Below are 22,697 nucleotides of genomic sequence, written 5' to 3'. Positions count from 1 at the left end.
TATCGATTTAAATACTACTCTATTTAATTGCGTTCTGACTATTTCAAGTAAAGATTGGATTCATTAGAAAACCCCCAGTGTTTTATCTCGCTAGGGGTAGTTATATGGGTATCAAATATTGCAATGGACCGTGTGATCTGTTTTTTCGCGAAATTTTGCTTAAAAAGGTCATGAACATTGCGCGTTTCGCCAAAAAATGACATATAAAAAACGACCATCCTCTGTAATAAGTTTTGTGAACATACCTTACCTAAGGCCTTCCCCCACCACGACAAACAATGTTTCTAACAGCCCTTTAGAACTAGTCTACTCTGTTACGCAATATAGGCCACAGGGGAAAAAAGGTTAGACTTTAGCATCCCCTAAAGCTAGATTAATTCAGACCCCTAGCGCTGCACTCGCTCGGCTTGTGGCCCGGTTTTCTGCACAGAGAACACGTCCCGTGGTTTACAATATGCAACATGGCAAGGGCGGTAATAAAGTAACGGTGCTAATATCCTGGCGACGTTACCCTTATCACGCCACTTACGTTTATTTCTGTACGAGAAGTAGGTTTAAAACACTACTTTTCAAAATGACCAGCAGTACATATCTTTTTCTTTTACTCACGCTCCACCGGTTTTTTATTTTGTTGTGTTTGCCCTGGTGTCTCTTTGAGAAACAATCTTTACTGGGTATTATATCATCGTTAATACTTCGATGGAAGACTACTTAGAGAATTTTAACAACAAATGTTTTGGGGAAAACCATTTTTTCGATTTCAAGGTGATTTATTTGCAGTGTACTTCGTTTTTGTTGTGCGACCTCAAAGAAGGCCAATCACGCCGCCATTTTATACTCCCGCATAATACCGAGTGACTCAAACAATCCATTTCCATCGGCTAATTCAAGCAAGTAACTAAGAACATTTCTATCAAATATCATTAATAAAGTATCAGACTTCAAACGTTGAGTGTTAATTTGAAGTTTTCTTGCAAATAAACCGCTATATTTTCAATTGTAAACAATAACAAAGGAGTGGCTGATCGACATTCTGTAAGTCTACCTACAGTGTTATAGCTCCTACTAAAACTCGTTTATTCGCTATTTTTCTCACTGAAAGGAACTTTTTAAAGCTTTATAAAGGTTCTTATCACTTAAATGCAAGCCATCAAACAATCAAATAGCAGGAGATTCCGCAGCTTGTGCCGTGTTCCGTTAAAAGAAAGCGAATCGCAGTGTTACCAGGACGGCAGCCAGAGCAAATTAATTTTACAGCCAAAATGGGTCGAAAAAAGATGGCAACATTTCAGCCTTTTTTTTCAGTCCTTCTTTAAGGCCGATTTAGACAGCACGGTTTAGTCGTATGCGACCTGACATGTCTTAGCCCTGAAATACACACTACCACTTTCGAAGTCGAACATCGTAGCGGAGTCGTAGATTGATTTACACTCAACGACTCGAGTTCTAGAGCTGTCGTGGGCAAGTCGCATAGACCCTTTAGGGAGACTGAAAGACGCTACGTGATGTCTGCTTAAGGTCAGACTAGGAACATTGTCAAACCGAATTTCTTAAAAAACACACTTGACATTTTATTCGAAGAAAAACAACTAACATCAGTAAATCATTGATGATATCCTGATAGCTAGAATTCATTTTAATTTTCATTAGAGGTTCAAGTAATCGTTACTGTACTTGAATTTCAGCAAGTTATAAATACTAAAATTTATATATTTTGTTGCTAATCACACAGGGGCCCGAAAGAATTCGCGCGGAAAACAAATTATTTTGTCCCTTGCGGAGCGCCATTGTCTTCGAAAATACTATTTATATTTTGGCATAGCCAGCAGGAGATAACCCATCACGCGATGTGTTTGTGTATAAATCAAGAAAACAGGAATTTCTTCTTGCAAACGGGCCTTTCCCTTTCTTGCGGCAAGATCAAAGGCAAAAAAAAACTTGCGACGAAGTTATTGCAGCATAGTGTGTAAGTATGTAACGCAATACTGTTTTGAAAGTCTTCTGGAATTGCTCCATATATTGCAGTAAAGATAAGACTTGATTAACGACAACCATAATAAGGCTCCCCAGAATGTTCGATAACTTGACAAACCGAGACGAAAAACAGTTTGTATAAGCGTGAGATTTGAGATAACCTAGTAGAAAACTAGAATAAAGTGGAAAATTAGTCACTAGTTAAATGAATTTTGATTTTGCAGCGCTGGTGTTCTAGGATTTTATGTACAAGAGAAAAATACGATATTTCAATATGCTTTTATTAAAGTACAAAGTATGCGTTTTAGCAGAAATTAAAAAGTTTCTGTTTTTTTTTCTTTCAGTTTCTCGTTTTATTTCTTTACCGTTTGGTAATTCATCCATCGTAGAAACTTCGTCGGATTTAGATGTTTTCGAATTTAAATAACAATAAAAAGAGAATAGTTTAGTGACTATATTGCTCTATTTGGATTTTGAGCGCTTCTTTATTCGCTTGTGGTTTTTGCTCTTATTTTCAGTTGCAAGCATAAGCATGTACTAAAGACGATTCAGGTAATAAAGAGTCTCAAATGAGATGAAATATTATTTCTCGGAACTTGAATAATTCATAACATCCTTTTTGAAGGAACGTTTTGCAGTTAAACCTGTCGGAAAAAAGTTTCTGGACAACTACATGCAATCACTCAACATTCTGTTATTTTAAAATTAAACCAATGCTTTGCAACTAGAAATATTAAACAAAAAATGTTTTTTTTTTAAAGTTGCAGTATTTAATAAGTTTTAGAAGTAAGTATCGCCTGACGTAGTCTAAACATTCCGACATCTTAAATATAGCTATTATATGGCTTTTGAAACAAGTGTGAGAAGAAGTGAAAACATTTTATGTTTGTTAAAGTCTACTGGTATTTTTGTGATAACTAGACACTGCTGTTTGTTAGCAAAATGATCTGTCTGCAAAGAATTCTTTGTAGTTAAAAAATGAAAAGAGAGACATGCCAATTAGGCTTAACAGTTTGTAAACTAGCTAAATGGTGCAGAAATTCGAACGCAGTTGAGTAAAAAGAGAAATAAATTATAATGTTTTGTTCTCCGCTTGCGGAAAGTCTTGTCTGACTTATATCCTTTTCCTAGTTTGATTGTTGTTGGACTACGCGCCGCTTATTGTCTTATCAAGGCGCTTGATTCCGTGATTTACAGGTAGTTATGACACGGACTTGTTGCTTTCTATGTCTGTCATGATATCGCAGCGGTATCCTTTGCAATTTCAATAGAATCATTTCATCCACGACTAGTCATTGTGTCTGTTCAATCCATCTTTACGTTTCGTCTTTTCGATTACGTTTATTGCGTTCAGAACACTTTTAAAATAATATTCCAAATATCTTAAAATGGAAAAGAAACACAACAGTTGCCAAAAGGGGTAATTTGGTATTTTAATATCCAATATTTTCAAGCCATTTATGAATTAAACATATATATGTCTTTTTGTTTTTGCAATATTTCAGGGTATATTCATTGAGCTGTACAAAGTGTGTCCGCTAATCTTTCAGGTAAACCGTTATATTTTTCTGATGAGGATTCGAAAGTTGAAATTGTTACACGATTCAACAACTGCGTCTTTAGCGATTAGTCGTTTGTCACATTTTCTTACTCTTCAATAAGTTTCATTGTTTTCAATGAGAACCTTCTCAAGCATTTACGCCTATTCAATTGAGCGGATTTCAACTTTTATTTACAGGTCGACAAAAGCTGAAACAGCACACGTGAGCCAAACTAATTTAAAGGTAAGAAGATCATTTTCTTGTCGTTTCAAATGATCAATAAAATTATACCAAATAATGTTTCTTTTCTCTGAAATATTGAATGAAAATGACACCAATTTTCACAAAAAACAACTGGAGGGTAGACTGTCATGACTTTCCATTGACTACCATCGACTGTCATGACTTGCCATTAACTACCGTTGTATGCTTGGTGTAGAACCGCCTTTTATTTCGTGACCGTACATCGTGGTTCTACAACCCACATTGGTAGCACAACCACGATATTGCTATATTCGTGAAGATAATCATGCAGCACCCCCCTTAAAAGCATCGTGAAATTATCTTATTTGTCTTTTAATGCTGGATGCGACAATAAAAATGATGTGGCTATCTTGAGGAATCTGAAAAATGAGGAAATGAACGTATTTTGTAAGTTCTTTCGAGATTTTATCACATAATGTTGAATGTGAACAGTGACAAAAGTGATCAGCGACTTTTTTTTTCTTTTATTAATTCCCAATGTGCATTTATAAGACGAAATTAAATTCTCCTCACGCAGGTAGAAGCAACCAGAAATACGTTTGAAATAAATAACTGAAGCGAGTTTTTAATTTTGTGATGAGATCCTTATGTCAACATTCCTTTTGATCAAGCAAGACTTGAGAAAGACATTTAATTAAGTTGATATCGCATCGCCTACTCCACAGGTACTTATATCTCACTTGTTGTTGATTACTCGTATACTTGTCACAAGTGCCATAGGGTCACCTTGGAAAACCTTGGATGTATCAGGTATATGTTTTTTACCTTAATTTGTCTTCTTATGTATCCTACTACTTTTCCTTTCCTCCTCCTCCTCATTCTTTTCTTTTTTTTTTCTTCTTCTTTTTCCTTTTCTTCTCTTCATTCTTCTTCTTCTTTGTTTTCTTTGTTCTTTTACTACCACACCGCAAGCGGACAGCTTTACATCCCGAAAACCCACTCAAATATCCACTTGCCACTAAGTCTGTTTATTTGTTTATTCTTTCTGGTAAGCGGGCGTTTTGATAGAAGAGAATAGAGTTGGTATCTAAAACAAGATTAAATACCCCATTCACCATATTTGGTTGAAAGTATCTCAATAACTTTAATTTGCCGATGGAAATCGGTTCTTTTTAGTGTCTCTTAAGCGCATAGCCTGAAAAAGGTTAAAACGCCTGCTATAGGGGACTGGTTGTCTTGGACCCATAGCTCGTCATAAACTTTTTGCTCGTCTTACACTTTAAGACTGCTAAACCGGTTCTCGGGGCAGATTTTCTTAGTAATCAGAGCCTTTTTATATTTTAGTATTCAAATGTTATTCTCGTTATCCTCATTTATTTCACTTAACAAAGCTGATATATTGCAACTGGTTTTGAGTGACTTGGTTTCAGTTTTGCCTGCCAGTAGTACAATTGCGCTCCTTCAGGAAAAGGACAGCCGCTTCTTGCTCGGCGGACCAGATTCGGTAAAAAAAAAAAAAGAAAAAAGAAAAACCGGTCCTGCCAAACGCAGGACATCTCCACATCTGCGGAGGGAACCGTACTCTTGCCAAATACCAGGGTTCGATCTACTTGTTGAGAATGAGTCACATTCTTGTTGAGAAGATAGACGAATTCAATCGAAACATGAGTTTGTTTTTTGACTTGCTTTTACTTACTTGTACATCTAACAAAGAACAGTGTGCTTTGCAATGGATGTCCATGCAAAACAAATAGGGCGTATGTCGTGCATCCAGTGCGGGGGCGGGAATGCCAGCCATGGGAGCCGAAGGAGCCCAGAATCTGTAATGTGACACTGAAGTGCGAGGCTGCTTATGCAAATAAAAATCACAGATAGGTAGAAGTAAAATGCAAGGGAGCGAAAGGCGGACAACTCGATACCAAATACGGGTTCTGTTTTCAAAATGCCCTTACAACTCATTATCTACAAAAAGTTGAAGCAATCGCATAGTTCTGTCTTCAAGATGCCCTTACAACTCATATTCTACAAAAAGTTGAATGAATCGCATAGATTTACCATTCAGGCAGAACACTTATGACATAAACTTTACCTTTTATCTGGAAACCAGTGACTTTAACTCAGAGAAGCAGCTCATTGACCATTGCCCTCGACGTGTCCTTGGTTCCGTTTTAGGCGCCTTTTAAGAATGCACTGTTCTGATAGCTAGTCGAGTGAATTTCATGAGAAAAGCACCGCTTTTTTCACATGATTCTTTCACCAGAATATAAGTTAAACACGATGTACAATATCATATTGTTATCCAAACGATTGATAATCATTTTAATGAAAACATTCCTTGAAACAGGGCTCTTGTTGATAGCAGAATAGCCCTTGTGGTTATGTGAATAAACTACCCTGGGTATTTTTGTTGCTCGCTACGCTTTGTGGTCCAGACCTCATTAAATGCATAACCCGGGCGTGAAAACTCATTAATTCACTCTCACGTAGACTTTCTGGCTCTTTGAGTTTTCTATTGTTTTTTTTTTTTGTCTACGCCGTTCAGTGCCAGTACTCCCATTACTTACGACACAGAGAGATTTTACGTTAGTTACGACTGTTACGACTCAGACACAATTATAGAATTAAGCTGAGCTTTTTTCAATTTTGTAGTTTCCTTTCTGCGTTTATAAAATATCCTGGGAAGAAAGAAGATATTTCGCGGCGGAGGGGGGGGGGGGGGGGGGGGGGGGAGGGGAAGAGTAAAATTTTTAACCAAAGACTATTAGTCCCCCTTTTGTGGTTAAAAATTTACCATTTTAAAAATGGGGGGACTCCGAATTAAAGGCCTCTGGGTGGGACCACCGGTTGTGTTTTACGAGTTTACTGCGGTCCCGTTGGTTGTTAAAGAGGGATAAGGGGAGGGGGACTATTACATAAGATGCCCTTAGTCTAAATCTGCCCTCCTCGCTCTCAGGTTATTAAATAAACACTACCTTATTTTCTAGAACGGCGTCCGCCATTTTACCTACATACCCATGTTCGAAGCCCGGACGAGGCTTAAGGTTACCCTTGATATTCTTTCTCGCACTTATTAAGTTAAATGAACTTATACAAAACTTATATCTCCACGCTTCATTCTTTGACTAGGATGGGCTTTGTAAACTCTATTTTATATATACATACAGATTTAAGTTTCGATAAAGTCTTCTTATATGGTCTATTTCTATAATTCATTTATTACTCCATAGCCCTTGTCTTTACAAAAAAATTGCTAGAAGTATGCTAAAGTGGTTTGTCTTGAGGCTACGTTCTAAAAATAGTATTGTTATTGTTGGAGACACCAGTATCAGAGTTTCGGAGTCACGTAGCACCTTTAGGAACAAAGGTTTACACCGGTCAACAACCATAAAAGGTAAGTATTCTCTTATCTCCGTATTCCTCGCCTCTAGAAGGATGTTCTAACTGTCTGATATAACCAAATGTCATCTTCTTGTTCATTTTGAAGGGTTCTATCACTTTAAACAGTTTCTTAGGGGTAAGCATCAATCAACTAAATTAATCACTTAAAAACTATTTCAAATATTGCAGGCAAAGGTTAACGGCAAGGTGAACCACAAAGTTTTCATGTCCATTATTCAATCCCAAGCATTAGTTACAATTATATTAACTATTATTTACAGTTTCAAAAGAAGTCTTCGATCTTATTTCTATTAGCAAGAAATGATTGTCTGGTTTTTATTATTCACTTGAAAACAATTTCGGATATTGCAGGCAAAGGTTAACACACCAAAACCACAATGTTTTCATGTCCATTCAAACCCAAGCAAGTTACAATTATATTAACTAGTCTTTACAGTTTCAAAATGAAGTATTTGATCTTTTTTCTGTTATCAAGAAGAGATTGTCTGGTTTTTAGAGCTAGAATCTGGAACCTTCCCTTTATCGCTAGACCGTTAAACTTGTTGTCTTCATTACAAACAATAGGTTATACGTCTAGCTTTCTATTTTAATGATTTTATTTGAGTGTCTTCGGGTTGCTTTTAGAATTAGAACGACGGTGAACAAACGTTGAACTTTCATCTTAATAGATAAACTATCTTTAAACAGAGCTGTAAAAGGGACCTCCGACTTACATCTGTCATCCGAGAAGACGAGAGATACACAGTCCCCAATATTAAGGGAGCCACGTTTTTACACTGCGACTTTATTTGCCATAAATTAGCAAAGGGTATGGCAGTGGATTTTGGAGTTTAAGGCGTACAACTGGGAAGGTTACACAGACGAGGTGTTGGGAATGTAGGTCTGGCTAGACATTGAAATAAATCAACAAAACCCTTTTATGTTTTAGGTTGTGCGCCTTTTTGAAAACAGACTAGAAAAGAGATCTGTTTTGCAGATAAAAACTAAATCTAGGTAGCAATAGTTGTAAATATAGTGACTGAGAGTTTGGATGGATAGGAAAGAATGCTTTCTTTGTGGTTTTATACACCTTTGCGAGTTTCTCGTCATTTTTATAAATCTTCATCTTTTTGAAGAAGACGTTGCCGTTGGCCATACATCTAAGTCTGCTTGCGTCGCTTGGGCAACAGTGCGAAAATAAGATAATTTTTAGTGGTAATAATAACTGTATAGATGGAGAGTGGTAAGTTTGTATAGGCTTCATATCTTGGTAAAAAAAAAATAGAACACGACAGCTAAAAGCCTAATCGTAGCATGAACCACAAAGGCTGTGGGAATACACATTGTTAACTAAATTGTCCTTTTGCTAATAAATTTTTTTTTGATATATTCTTTTTGTTCTAAGAACACTATTTATAAGAACGTCAAGCCTGAGATTCTTACATTCTGAGATTCTATAGCCTGCGTCACATTCTAAAATGTGAACTAGAAGCAAACTAGCATACACACATTGGCACCAGTCGGGCCAAGACGGGACGCTAGCACAGTCTATTACCCGTGCAGTTCGGCAACCATGGACCATGGACGAGTCCTAATAAGGACGAAACAGCTGTCCATGGTTGCCGAACTGCAAGGGTAATAGACTGTGCTAGCGTCCCGTCTTGGCCCGACTGGTGCCAATGTGTGTATGCTAGTGTGCTTCTAAAGATCACATTCTAAGAACACTCTAAGAACATGTCGTGGCACAGGTAGTTTAGCTCGGATGTTTTGCCACATATCGAATGTAAGTGTACCCGGCATACAGTACCGCTCTCGAACATGTGGACATATGTTCGCGAAATTGTTCGCGAAATTCGCGAACACCGTTCGCGAAATTCGCGAACAACGTTCGCGAAATTCGCGAACAATGTTCGCGAAATTCGCGAACACTGTTCGCGAACAGCTGATGTTCGCGAACACAGTGTTCGCGAACAGACCGGGACAAACCGTTTGACAAACGGGAACTCGTACCTCGTAACCGAAGACTTACAGTACTGATACTCACTTAAAATACATACAGGAGTTCTGCAAGCGATTCAAATAAATTGTTCGTGTAAAAGTCAGCTGAGAGCTATGGTTATCGTTAAAATCAGAAACAACAAATTCAGTTATAGTCTGATATGCCTGGATTTACGAGGGCAGACACAGGCACAAAAGTTAGTTTATTCTCAAAAGCTTGCCTCGAAGAGGGAAGGAATGTCGATCGCTTGATATGCTTCGAAGATTGTCGAATGTGACAACTGCTAGCGAATACTTTTCAACAGCGGGAAGCCATTTATTTAACAAATACTTGTATTACACACAGGATAATTAATTTGGGGAAGGAATGCCGATCGCTTGATATTCTTCGATGATTTTCGAATGTGTAAAAACTGCTAGCGAAGAATTTTGAAATTCTATTTGACATATACTTGTAATAAACACGGGAGAATGAATGCCGATCGCTTGATATCCTTCGAAGATTTCCGAATGTGTGAAAACTGCTAGCGAAGAATTTTGAAATTCTATTTGACAAATACTCGTAATAAACACGGGAGAAGGAATGCCGATCGCTTGATATCCTTCGAAGATTTTCGAATGTGTGAAACTGCTAGCGAAGAATTTTGAAATTCTATTTGACAAATACTCGTAATAAACACGGGAGAAGGAATGCCGATCGCTTGATATCCTTCGAAGATTTTCGAATGTGTGAAAACTGCTAGCGAAGAATTTTGAACATCGGAAAGCCATCTCTTTAGTTTGAGGAGGGAATGCCGATCGCTTGATATTATTCGAAGATTTTCGATTGTGTGAAAACTGCTAGCCAATCCTTTTGAACACTGAGAAGCCATTTATTTGACAAAAACTTGTATTAGACACGGGAGAATTTGTTTGGGGAAGTAATGCCGATCGCTTGATATTCTTCGATGATTTTCGAATGTGCGAAAACTGCTAGCGAAGAATTTTGAACCGCGGGAATCCATTTATTTGACAAAGCAAAGACTTGTATTAAACACGGGAGAAGGAATGCCGATCGCTTGATATCCTTCGAAGATTTTCGAATCTGTGAAAACTGCTAGCGAAGAATTTTGAAATTCTATTTGACAAATACTTGTAATAAACACGGGAGAAGGAATGCCGATCGCTTGATATCCTTCGAAGATTTTCGAATGTGTGAAAACTGCTAGCGAAGAATTTTGAACATCGGAAAGCCATCTCTTTAGTTTGAGGAGGGAATGCCGATCGCTTGATATTATTCGAAGATTTTCGATTGTGTGAAAACTGCTAGCCAATCCTTTTGAACACTGAGGAGCCATTTATTTGACAAAAACTTGTATTAGACACGGGAGAATTTGTTTGGGGAAGTAATGCCGATCGCTTGATATTCTTCGATGATTTTCGAATGTGCGAAAACTGCTAGCGAAGAATTTTGAACCGCGGGAATCCATTTATTTGACAAAGCAAAGACTTGTACTAAACACGGGAGAAGGAATGCCGATCGCTTGATATCCTTCGAAGATTTTCGAATGTGTGAAAACTGCTAGCGAAGAATTTTGAAATTCTATTTGACAAATACTTGTAATAAACACGGGAGATGGAATGCCGATCGCTTGATATCCTCCGAAGATTTTCGGATGTGTGAAAACTGCTAGCGAAGAATTTTGAACATCGGAAAGCCATCTCTTTAACAAAGACTTGTATTAGACACGGGAGAATTTGTTTGGGGAAGTAATGCCGATCGCTTGATATTCTTCGATGATTTTCGAATGTGCGAAAACTGCTAGCGAAGAATTTTGAACCGCGGGAATCCATTTATTTGACAAAGCAAAGACTTGTACTAAACACGGGAGAATAAGTTTGAGGTGGGAATGCCGATCGCTTGATATTCTACAAAACCCGAAAAGAAAACATTTATAGTAGAGCATGTTGTCGCTGACTCATGTATTCGAACACAAACGACTACTACTCACAGTTTTCACACATCCGAAAATCTTCGAAGAATATCAAGCGATCGGCATTCCTTCCTCAAACTAATTCTCCCGTGTCTAATACAAGTTTTTGTCAAATAAATGGCTTCCCAGTGTTCAAAAGGATTGGCTAGCAGTTTTCACACAATCGAAAATCTTCGAATAATATAAAGCGATCGGCATTCCCTCCTCAAACTAATTCTCCCGTGTTTAGTACAAGTCTTTGCTTTGTCAAATAATGGCTTCCCGCTGTTCAAAAGTCTTCGCTAGCAGTTTTCACACATTCGAAAATCTTCGAAGAATATCAAGCGATCGGCATTCAAACTAATTCTCATGTGTTTATTACATGTCTTTGTCAAATAAATGGCTTCCCGCTGTTATTAAGTCTACGCTAGCAGTTTTCACACATTTCGAAAATCTTCGAAGAAAATCAAGCGATCGGCATTCAAACTAATTCTCCCGTGTTTAGTACAAGTCTTTGCTTTGTCAAATAAATGGCTTCCCGCTTTTCAAAGTATTCGCTAGCAGTTAACACACATTCGACAATCTTCGAAGAATATCAAGGGATCGGCATTCCCTCCTCAAACTAATTCTCATGTGTTTATTACATGTCTTTGTCAAATAAATGGCTTCCCGCTGTTATTAAGTCTTCGCTAGCAGTTTTCACACATTTCGAAAATCTTCGAATAATATCAAGCGATCGGTCGGCGTTCCTTCCTCAAACTTATTATCCTGTGTTTATTGCATGTCTTTACCAAATAATGGCTTCCCGCTGTTATTAAGCCTACGCTAGCAGTTTTCTGACACATTTCGAAAATCTTCGAAGAAAATCAAGCGATCGGCATTCCCTCCTCAAACTAATTCTCCCGTGTTTAGTACAAGTCTTTGCTTTGTCAAATAAATGGCTTCCCGCTTTTCTAAGTATTCGCTAGCAGTTAACACACATTCGACAATCTTCGAAGAATATCAAGCGATCGGCATTCCCTCCTCAAACTAATTCTCCCGTGTTTAGTACAAGTCTTTGCTTTGTCAAATAAATGGCTTCCCGCTGTTTAAAAGTATTCGCTAGCAGTTAACACACATTCGAAAATCTTCAAGGAATATCAAGCGATCGGCATTCATTCCCCAAACTTATATTCTGTCTAATACAAGTCTTTGTCAAATAAATGGCTTCTCGCTGTTCCAGCTGTTATTTTGCCCTGGATCACACGTTACCGTCCGTCAAACCGTTTATTTTGCATCTGTTCGCGAACAGCGTGTTCGCGAACAGTCTATATGTTCGCGAATTTCGCGAACGTTGTTCGCGAAAGTTTCGCGAACAGTGTCCCTATGTTCGTGAGCGGTACTGTAGGTCTGCGAGATAAAAATATTTTGTTTGTTGTTTTTTCCTCTCGAATTTCGACGGTATTTGGGTGCTACCGAAAATGGCGCCTAAATTCATTAAGAAAACCCCCCAAATCGTATTACACGTGAATTTGACAACAACAAGGCATGTTCTAAGTTTTAAGGCAATTTTATTTACAACATTTCACAAAAATCCCAAACAAGCAACCATTGCCTGGGCTACCTGTTGTCGAGGTTTGATAACAGCAAAATATTGCTGTGTTCGTGTGATGCATTCTTAAATTCAGAATCATACTGTGTCATGGTAACAACCAAAGATATCATTTAGTTATTTCAGTTATTGATCATTTGTGTAATTATCTTCTAATACTTCATTAGGTAAGAACATGTTCAGCCTTAAAACGCTCCAAAAATAAGAATGGATCATCATCAACTAAAAATTGACGTTCTTGTATAAAAAACGAGTGTAGTCGTAGCAACTGAATGGCGCGGAAGTTTTATTAAGGGCCATGATTGCGGGCACGTTTAGAAGTTTGCGCAGATCTGTTACCTTTAGAGTGTACACGGCATAATTTCGTTCAATAATTAGGTGTCATTGAGCTAATTTTGTTACCTTGTTACTAAACGATTAAAAACATGTCCTAGCTACGACCCCCTGGCCTAGCTACGACCCTGGGGTCAACGCCACCTATTTCGTTGTAATTATAAAGATCGCATATTATAACCACAACAAAGAGAGCCTATGATAAGAGATGGACACTTTGGTATTATTTGGTAACTACCACCCCACCCCTAGCGTGAGGATTTGCTCATTTTATTTTGTCCTACACCCCCGCGGGTTGCGTGTTGTTGTTTTGCCAACTCGATTGGAATGAAAAAAAAGATCACGTAAAATCTCGGAAGAAGAAAACATGTCTAACTTAAGTAAGCAAGATTGGCAAATATACTCACAGAAAGCTAAATCCCTGAATAATTTGACTGTTTTGTTTGTTTGATCGGCGAAGTCAAGTGAAGAAGAAAGCAAAAACCGACGAGCGATAAAATGGCTATTATACCGCGTTTGATTCAAATCCCAACTCCAACTTGTTTAATAACAACATAATAATATAACATATAATAATAACAACATCAAAGAAGTACAGTTATATCTCCCTCTTTATTTTCTCGCTATTACAAAAGCTCAGATACTTCAGCTTGCTGGCTTTGATCATCGCAAAAATACATTCTCTCGCTACAAGGATAGTTTTATGAAATGTACTAATTTTCTTGGATTCCTTCTCAATTAACCGAAAATACACAAAAATCAATATCATATCTACTGTCTAACTTACAGATTTCCGTTTGACCGTTTGAAGCACGAGGTTTTCCGCTCTTGATTTTAAATGAAGTCTCTTTTTTATACGTTTTCGAAATCTTGCAATCCTCGAAGTACTACATCACCTTAATTAACCGCAACTGCCTGTATCCTTGATCCTAGAATAAAATTTTCGATGGTATTTGTGCAAATAGGGTGTTTTTGTTTTCGGTTTCAAGTCACAAAACAGCGGCAAACAACATACAAGATGTAAATGCCAAAGCGCGGGGGTAGGGTGAGTAAAAATGCTCACGCGCAGTGGTGGGGTGATGGTTAGCCAGAATCGAAATGGCGCGCGGGTAATATCAAAGTGTCCCTCTCTTATCTTATGCTCTCTTGCCACAACATATAAAAAGTTGAGGAATTTTGTTTTCTTTTTTTGGCGAGTACCCTGTTACACGAGGATAGGTTATAAGTGGCCAGAATGATCACAAGCATCTTTGTCTAGTCACACAATGGGCTAGACTTAGCAGGTGGATAAGATTGCTTTGAAAAATTTGCCTTGACGACTAGAAAATTTAACTATAGCACGAGCTTCTACTACCCTAGTAAATAGAAAGAAATGATATGGTATATCAGAATTTAAATGTCGAAACGTTTTGCTGTCCAACGCTAGACGTTATTTCGGCGATACTTTGCCTGGTGTCTTTTTAATATTAGAAGCCAATATCTCAAGGAACGGCGGGAGACTACCTCCAGCAAGACAACCCCTGCTAGAAAAGTGGAACGCTATTAACTCCATTAATGCGAATAGAGTTGTTGTTAAGCGACGCGCGCTACCTTGGCCATCGATACAAAGTTTCAAGAAAGTTTTCCAATCACCACACATTTTGATACACAAACTCTTATAATTAAGAGGATTTTGTCGTTTTTTGTTGTGCCCAGAGCAGCAAAGCTAGCAGTCAAGCCCCCGTCTTATTTGTAAAAAAGGTAACATTTAGCCATAGGACTAAACCAAACAAGAAATTTTTTTAAGCTTCTTTTTTCCAAGTTCACCCAAGGTTTTAGCAAACGTGCCGTGATAGCAATCCGCATAGAAAAACAATCAACAATGAGGTTATAAAGAATTCGAGATCGATAAAAGAGCCTCCCAAGAAATATAAAACAAGTCATACGCTTGTTTTACTGATGAACATTTGGAAGCAAAGGCGATTGGAATTGCAATTTAGTTTCGGCCCTGAAATATTAGTGGCTAATTTTCAGTTAAGGCTGGGGCGTTTTTATTTTTGTGGCATTATAAGGCTGAAAATGTTCTTAACCATGTTCTTACATTTTAGTGTATATAAAAGTATAATCAATTAATTATTAGGAAGAGAATTACACAAATGATAAATAGCAACAATATTTAAGGTTGCTAAAAGCAATTTGATTCTGCATTTTAGAACGTAACAGACTAACAAAGCAATATTTTGCTGCTATCTCAGCCTCGTCAGGCCATGTTCTTAGCATGTTCTTAAAATTTGGTGAAATCTCAGGCTATGAGTTCTTATGAAAAAGTTTTTTAAGAAAATAGTGTATAGAAACTTCATTTAGGTTCGAGCGCCAGCCGTTTCTGTCAGGAACGTATAGCCGCAACCTCCTAGGTTGAGGGGAATAGAACCTAAATCTCGCTATGTTATCTAGTTTTGCACTCGTCGTCTCCTCTGATGCAATTGTTTCTTCTCCTTTCCATGTGACTTGTTATGTGGTCGCTGACCCGTATTTCCAATGTTTAAAAATCATAAACATCTTGTTAACCCAAGTTGGCCTCAAAGAGATATGTTAAACATGTTGTGGTACGCTTGTTGACGATTTTTCTTCCTATTGATTTTACTTCTTCTAATTTGTTTATCTCTGTTTCGCAATCATAGACTGTATTACAGTTGCAGAGCAAGCGACAATGACGATTTAATATCTTAAACATTTAGAAACTTTTTTAACCAAGAATACTCTGTCTCTTTGATCTTGATGCGACAGCAACAGCACGTTTGATGGAATTAGACGTAGCGTGTACGTTTTTGGGATCTCTTTAGTTCTTGATAAAATAAGTTTGCGTTCATATTAGTTTTTGCATTAAATACTTAACATACTTAAGTAGTTGAGCCTGTTCTAGCTTGGCGCTTAGGTTGGGGCGACAGGTCTGAAAACGTCGCAGAAGGCCAGGGTTTTCCCAAGAATCGAATTGCTGGCAAGGCGCTTGATTTAAAAGAATCTAGAGATGTAGAGCCCACTACATAAGAGGGTAGCAGGTTCCAAGAATACTGGATTGTATCTGCCTCTATTGATGGGGATTTTTCTTCTGGTTGATCTTGGATTACACAGGACATACGGCGGAAATTTAATGTTCACAAAGTTGTTGTAAACATTGCAGTGCAAAAGGTAACCAAGGTTAACCAAGAAAGTTTTACGAAAAGAGAAGCTTTCTCAAAGTTTTCTAAAAGAGACACGTCTCTGTCTAAAATTTTGATGCTTAAAACACCGGACCTGTTAGATGTTTGTATATCCTGATTACCGCAATATACGATTTAAGAAAAATGTTGAATAGAGCATCGTTTCGTCCTGTGACCGCACGTGTGCTTTCTCTAATATAAACGTGATCAGTGCCGATTTCTATGTACTCGTTATGCCATGTCACGTAGCTGGTCAGTAGACCACCCATGGTTCAAGCAAAGATACATTCATGCACAGTAGGAGGTCAATGCCCCGTTCTCATTTTTGGAGAATTGAAAGTTAAATTGGTGTTTGGTTTAAAATCTTTCAAAATTTTATCAAGCTGCGACTCGATTAAGAGGAATTGTCTACGCCTCTAGCCAATATTTAGTGGTAAACGTTTTTTTTTATGCAATGAGATGTGTTTAATAATCGAATTGTTTAATAATCGCGTCTTCTTCCAATTCCACACAAACTTCCTCTAGTGAAGACTTTTGTGAGTAGCTTTTTTATATGTTTTTTAGAATACTTGCAATTCTGTTACTAATGTCTTATGATAAAAGCTTCAATAAATGGCTGTGTAATTCATGAATAATATAAAGATTATTTGTGATGGGGGTTTTTGTTGTTCCAACAATCAGATTGTGTGATTGAATATGCAGCCAATTGAAAGGACGTTATTTGTAGGTTTTTGCGTTTATTGTTCGTTATGAACCTTGAGGGTAACACGCCATCCAATGCTCGCATAACAGTTGGGGTTTGATAGAAAATGCAAGCATTAACTTGGATTAACCACGAAAGCTGTGTAGTTGGCTATGTCTATAAACAACATTCGCCCAGACATAACCACAAAACAAAAACGTATAAGTGGACTTTAAAATGGAACCTGTCAATATTTGAAAAACATGATAACCAAAATATCGCTACAAGTTGTGAGTTGTTTTGACTAGGCTTGACTTCATCTCTATCAAGCAGCGTCTGAATTCATTAAAATAACTCTTTTATCCAATTGTGGTTTAATGCACTTATGCGAAATTGGGCATTTTTCTATAGACTTCAAAATTAGTTTTGAGTGGGATAACAAGAGATGGTGGCATTATCTTTGGGCTACAGGTAAAAAAAAAACTCAGAAAACAATAACAACGGTTTTTCCAATCGAGAAAGAGAATCTGTACTTGAATTAGCATTTTTAAACTTAGTCCCCCAGAATCCCTTGCTCAATAGTTTATTTTCTATGACTTATAGGGTGCTGAGATTTGTTGTTTTGTTGCTACTGGATGATTGCTGTGTAAGTGACAGGTGTCAGTCATTCACAGTTGTAGCTACCCATCCCTCGCCATACACATCTCTTATCAGCAGGGACCAATTGTCAACCAAATATTTTCCCTGTTGTTTTCAAAGCAATCCTAACACGTCACGAGAAGCATTTATTTCTCAATCGTTGCTCCGTGCAGGACACGGAGACATCAGAGCTCTCTTCAATCCAGGTAACTCAGAAAGTTTTCACTTAAACTTCTTTTCGTTTGCTGAGTTGCTCTTGGATGTGAATTTTTTGTGTGTTTCTTATTATTTCGTGGAATCGCCAGCTGTCCCTGTTCAAAGCTGGCTGCATCGAGAAGAGTTCTTTGGAAATTGCTGCTATCCGTATCATGTGAGTAGTCATCGGAGTTTTCTAAACTCTTTGATAAGGTCGATTTACCACCGTTATACAAGTGCCAGGCCCTAAGTAGGCTAAGCAGGTGCATATATGGCTGTCAGACAAGAGCAGCATTATTAAAGCCGGCAAAGTCAAATTGTTGCCCAAATTAATCCAGCCGAAAAACAAGTACTTTATGCCAACTGTCTTCATATTAATGTTGCAAGAAATCGGCTTTGTTGGAAGATATTGGTTGTTTTTTATTATTATTCTCTTATCCTTAATTTTTGGAGTATTTTTTATTTGGAGTTGTTGTAAAGGTATTGTTTGGATGTTAGGAACCTTTAAGCTTATCGCTAACAAAAATGAGTGAAACAGCTATTTCTAACTCACAAATCTTCGGCAATTAATTTCTCAAAGCACAAATGACGAATAGATAGACCTTAAAATATAAACCTCTAAATACTAAATCTTATTATGGAGAGAAAGAAAAGAAAAGGCGGACTTCGGAAGAATACAGTGTACTTCTTATAAGACTTTTGAATGATTTACTTGGTCTAACAACAACATTACAGCTTTTATTAGAGACAAAGGTATCTACTACAACAATCATCTTTACATATGTTTTCAAGGCTGAAGGTTTGTAGCAATGTTTTTTTTGTTTTTCTCTCGCAAAGCCAAAGGTGATCCAAAACACCGTCGCTACTTCACCTTATCCTAGCTGAACATTATGTAATGTTTCTCTAAGGTTAAAAGATATGGACGTATGCACGACCTAGTGCGCCTTTTGATATTGCAGTTAATAAGATATGTTATATCGCGTGCATTCTTCCAAATGACCTTTACGCCTTTCTTCACCCTTATCATCGACAAACCATCCACCCAAAAAAAAACTATAGAACCGCACTTGCAACATAAAACAAAGTTTCCAGTTTTTCAATTCTCGGTCTACTAGTGCGCTATTGATGTCATCCTATTAACATGATCCCCAGACATTCCTGTTAGGTGCTTAGATCTCTTGAGTTATATTTCCCGAGGGCTGTATTATAATCGCCCCATAAGAGGCAAATATCTCTTATGGGTTTTCCGTTTTGACACCCTAAAAGGCTATATATATATATAGCGATGGCTAGAAATGTAGAGCATCAAGTTCTTTAAGATCGCGACTTAAAGAAATGTAGAGCATCAAGTTCTTTAAGACCGCGACTTTACAAGCTTGAACTTTGCATGAATAAAGGACAACTATATTCTGGTCAACAACATGAAAACTGTTGTAGCAAAACATACACATCATAAAAACGATAGGTTTTTTTTATTTTTACAAAATATGGTGCATTGACAATTTTGTCTCAACTGTCTAATACGTTTTCTCTTCTCTTTCTTCTTTTCTAAATGCAAAGATGCCACACAGGATCGCTTCGATATTTTGGCAAAAATAAATGGCATTGTTTGCAAAAACAGCTCTAATGGCCCACTGACACATGGTTTCTCACATTTTTTATTTTATTTAAATTTGTAATTCCATTGGGCTAACGTTTCTACGTATGGATATCGACAACTAGCCTCAATAAGACAATTTTTTTTATTACGTTTAAAAATGTTCTGAATTTCTGAACATATTTCGGCATAGTTTTGGTGAATACATCATAAGGTAAACGTCTCTCGAAGTCAATTGTGCTGTTGTCAGATATCTCCTTTTTATTCCTTATTTAGTAGCGAGATGCACACGCTAGAAGCACCAACAGTCTAAAATCTAATCATTCGCAAAGGAGGTAAAAGCCACCTAGGAAAACATTCTAGGGTGAATACGACCAAACGAGCGTTAACTTAACAAAGAAACTCATTACCAGTCTTCATACCCCCTACTCAGGGGTGAAAAAGAAGGCTATTATACTTTTTCACTTAAATCCGAGGGCAGACCTGATCACGTTGCGCTTTTATACTCTTTTGTGTCAAAAAGTGTCAATTGGTATCCTTCCTTTTATAACTTGCTTTATGGTGAAACGCGAATCACCGATTCCGCCACTTGACGGACGAATATTCGTTTATTAATATCTTTTTCCAAAAGTTAATCAATTAATATGTGAAAACCAAAGTTGAATGGTCCAAGCTTAATATCTAGAATTATACCGTTGTGTTCTGATGCAAAACCTGCTAGTGATGGCTAATAGAAAGTTCGTGTCTATTGTTAGATAATTCATTTTCTTTCATTATATTTACCATTCGTGTCCAACTTTACCCATCGCGTTAGTTTATGTTTCAAACGTGCATCTTTTAGAGAGAATTTGTGACGGTTGCTGAGTGGCTGAATAGAAATAACGGTACCAACATCCAAAACAGTAGCCATTCAGTGGACGCGAAACAGTTAATGGTGGATGCAAATGGTAGATTTGCTTATTTCAGGAAATTGTTAAAGGGTCACAATTGCACTGTAAGACCTGCTTTAAACGCCGTTCTTTTCATCTGCCTAACATAATTAGCATAATTAGCAATGGCGACTGGAAGTCTCTGTCTCTCTCTATTCTCTCTCTATTCCAAAAACTGGTATTCGACTCTGCCAAATTTTCGTCTTTAATAAGACTTCTTTAGGGCAGACTGAAGAAGGTGAATCGTTACAAGCTTTTCTACATTAAGATAAGCAGGGTTTTACTGCCAACTACAACTCCGCTATTGCAGGGTGAATTACACCAATATGCACAATGACATCTTATCTCAAAGTAAAACTTCATTCGAGTCGTGACTTCACAAGATTACATGCTGGCTCCATTATCGGCTTTTTTTCTACTGGGTAGCGACGTGGCAACCTATCCTAGTCCCAACTACCAGCTCAGAATCAAGCCTTGGCGAACATGAGCACTTCGAAGAGATGGAGAAAGAAGATAAAAATTCTTACAATGGCCATCAGTTCTTTGAGTATTACGGACTGATTTTCCCATTTTAAGCCAAAATGCACATACCCAGATTTTGGCTTTTTAAGATACATTTTTCTTAGATCATCCTTGCGCTATGTCTTTGAGCTCAGGGACGAAAACCTCAGATTTCAATGACACTTTACAAAATGTCGCATCAATTAAAAAAAGTCGCATTTGATATTTTGTTTGATATTACTCACTAAGTACTTAGGGGAATTTTCCGCCTTATTTGATGTGAAATAAGCCTATTGGAAACGTCAAGTCATGTTTTTCCGTCATGTCTGGCGTATGGTACTTAACGCACCTGGAGCGACTGAAGGGCTTTAACAAAATAAAAGATTCGAACGGCCAGACCATCGAAACTGTTAATAATCTACATCGATTTTAGGACCTTGTATATACTGAAAATACCCCTGGTATCGTCTGTGTTAATGAGACCTGGCTCAACAACACCATTGCAAACCATGAAATTCTTCACAGCGACCACACCATTTACAGGAAAGGCGCGCTGGTGGAGATCGCTATCAGAACCGATTTTAAGTCCGTCCGTGAGTTTTTACTTTCAGACGATGCCCGTTTTGAAGATGTCGTTTTAGCAGAAACAACTACTGCTTTAGACCAGAAGATTCTGTTTTGCTAGTGCTACCGTCCACCAAAGCCAAATTCAAACTGGATCGATTTATTTAATAATTTTCTGAGCTTCGGAGTTATACCACAGGAGTGGAAGAAGGCATGTGGTGCTTGTGTTTAAAAAGTGCGAAGCAGAATTCACGGAAAACTACAGACAGAGCTATGTCACTGTTGTCCCAGGTGTGTGCTTAGTAGCTTCAGTGATCGACTTATCAAGCTGGTAGAGGCTTGTCAGGACGGAGTCCTCAAAGGAAAATCATGCACGTTTAACCTCCTTGAAGTCCTAGACGTCTTGGGAGCTCAGTTGGACAATGGGAAGTTGATATGGTTTATGTTGATATGGTTTATAAGGACATGTCGAAAGCATTTGACAAAGTGTGTCATCTAAGGCTACTGCAAAAGTTGCGCAACTTTGGATTCGGTGGTAGCCTACTTCAGTGGTTCGATTCTTATTTGATGAGTCGCCAGCATAGTGCGTAACTGTTCCAGGCGCAACATCCGAACCTCTGCCCATTTGCTTCGGCGTCCCACAGTGTTGAATATAGGGCCGGCTATCTTCCTAATCTACGTAAACGATCTACCAGACGTAGTCGAGAGTAGTCACATCGCCATGTTTCGGACGATGCGAAGATTTACAAGTAGGATCGAGACTCCCGGTGACGCTGCTTGCTTTCATTGAGACCAAGACACCATGGACGCCTGGGAAACAAGGGTCAGTCGTTCACTAGTAAGACGAAGCCCGCCATGATGAGCTACACCATGAAGAACAAAGTCTTAGAGACAGTCGAGACTGAACGTGATCTGTGTGTGCTTGTGTCGGACAACTTAACGTGAGGCTAGCAAGTTTACAACCAAACATCTCGCGCAAATAGACTGATGGGATAAATAAGACGAAACACTAGTTCTGGAAAATACCAATGATAGGCGCCTTTTCTATTTAACCCTAGTGAGACCACTTTTGGGGTATTCTACCAAGGTGTGGGCGACCCTGGCAATAGGCCTTATACAAAATGTAAAAAGAATTCAGAGGCGTGCCACTAAATATATTCTGAAAGTCCCTCTTCGAAGTGAATTTTCGTACAGCTGTAGGCTTAAATCATTGCATCTTCTCCATCTAACGTACGGGCACGAGTATCTAAACTTGATCGTAGGTTTTAAACGACCAATGAACTTGTAAATCCGTCATTTATTCCTACTATTCGTCGTGCAAGGCAAGCAAGATCTTAGCTGATCTTCGCTCAGCTAAGATCTTTATATCAAAAATCTTTCTTTGTCCGCACAATTTGGATATGGAACTTTCTCTCCAGTCAACTAAATCTGATTTACTAC

The 22,697-nt window shown here is 38.0% G+C and overlaps 1 protein-coding gene and 1 long non-coding RNA gene across 6 annotated transcripts in view; one reads left to right on the top strand and one right to left on the bottom strand.

Annotated features, from left to right (window-relative positions):
* The first annotated feature begins 1,840 nt into the window (after positions 1-1,840).
* LOC5513869 overlaps positions 1,841-22,697 on the top strand; it is a 35,852-nt gene continuing 14,995 nt past the window's right edge. The window contains exons 1-3 of one of the 5 annotated variants that reach the window (XM_048721582.1): positions 1,841-1,966; positions 3,480-3,524; positions 3,713-3,758. The gene's annotated coding sequence lies outside the window, so the exon portion shown is untranslated. Of the gene's footprint in view, positions 1,967-3,080; positions 3,525-3,712; positions 3,759-7,045; positions 7,111-17,416; positions 17,678-17,776; positions 17,842-22,697 lie in introns of those variants that run through there. The other 4 variants (XM_048721584.1, XM_048721581.1, XM_048721583.1 and 1 more) reach the window with 4 other exon arrangements.
* LOC116619066 lies at positions 4,325-6,230 on the bottom strand. Its single transcript, XR_004296497.2, has 3 exons — positions 5,809-6,230; positions 5,416-5,565; positions 4,325-4,806 (listed from the first exon to the last, which is right to left on the bottom strand). It is a non-coding gene; the product is annotated as an uncharacterized LOC116619066 (long non-coding RNA).

Source organism: Nematostella vectensis, chromosome 14, assembly GCF_932526225.1.
Source record: "Nematostella vectensis chromosome 14, jaNemVect1.1, whole genome shotgun sequence".
Lineage (NCBI taxonomy): Eukaryota > Metazoa > Cnidaria > Anthozoa > Actiniaria > Edwardsiidae > Nematostella > Nematostella vectensis.
This window is presented reverse-complemented; position numbering and strand designations above follow the sequence as displayed.